General features: G+C 46.5%; 1 protein-coding gene across 1 annotated transcript in view; it reads right to left on the bottom strand.

Annotated features, from left to right (window-relative positions):
• CERS1 (ceramide synthase 1) overlaps positions 1 to 854 on the bottom strand; it is a 25,191-nt gene that overhangs the window by 14,691 nt on the left and 9,646 nt on the right. The window lies entirely within an intron of this gene.

The following is an 854-nucleotide window of genomic DNA, read 5'->3' as shown; positions in this document are numbered from 1 at the left end:
AACAACAACAACATGGTATGATCTGGGAGGTTATTTTTTTTTGGGGGGGGTAAGAACATTCAATCTTTTTTCCCCATAGAAATGAATAATAGGTGCTTTTTCACTATATGCCATTCCAGGTTATTCGAGATTTCATAGAAAGAACTTTCCTTCCTACTTGTGTTATTACTCAGCCATTGAAAGGAATTAAGCTCTGAAATATGCAATGACGTGGGTGAGCCTTGAAAACATGATGCTTGGTGGAAGGAAGCCACACGAGAGGCCCTATTTTGTTTGGTTGCCAGAACAAACAAATCTGTGTCAGGGAAAGTGCCGCGAGGGTGCTTCTTAGAGGCAAGGAGGGGGAAAGCTCAGTTCACAAGCTCTGGGTACGCTGTTAGGAGGGACCAGTGCTTGGAAAGAGACGTCACGCGGGGAAACAGAAAGTTATTCAAAAGCCAGAAAGACCCTCAACGACATGGACTGACACGGTCACCGCCCGTAACAGGGGTCTTGGCAGAGGATGGCAAGGATCTGAGCTGTTGTTCACAGGGTCCCCATGCATCATCCTCAACACGGTGACACAACGACAAATAGATTCCAATTAGAGGAAACATCCAGAAGAGGCAAATCCACGGAGTCAGGAAACAGATTAGTGGCTGTGAGGCGTGGAGAGGGGGAAGACAGGGACTGTTCATGGATGTAAGCTTGCTCTCCTTTTGGGATTACGAGAATATTCTGGAAAAGAGAAGTAGTGGTAGCAACAAGACTGTGAATGGACCACATGCCACTGAATGATTAACTTTACAAATAGAGTCCCAGAGGCGCACGGTTCGAATCCACCAGATGCTCTGCCGGGAAAGGAGGAACAATCT

Source organism: Elephantulus edwardii, unplaced genomic scaffold (genome assembly GCF_000299155.1).
Source record: "Elephantulus edwardii isolate Elephantulus edwardi_28Jun2011 unplaced genomic scaffold, EleEdw1.0 scaffold00045, whole genome shotgun sequence".
Classification (NCBI taxonomy): domain Eukaryota; kingdom Metazoa; phylum Chordata; class Mammalia; order Macroscelidea; family Macroscelididae; genus Elephantulus; species Elephantulus edwardii.
This window is presented reverse-complemented; position numbering and strand designations above follow the sequence as displayed.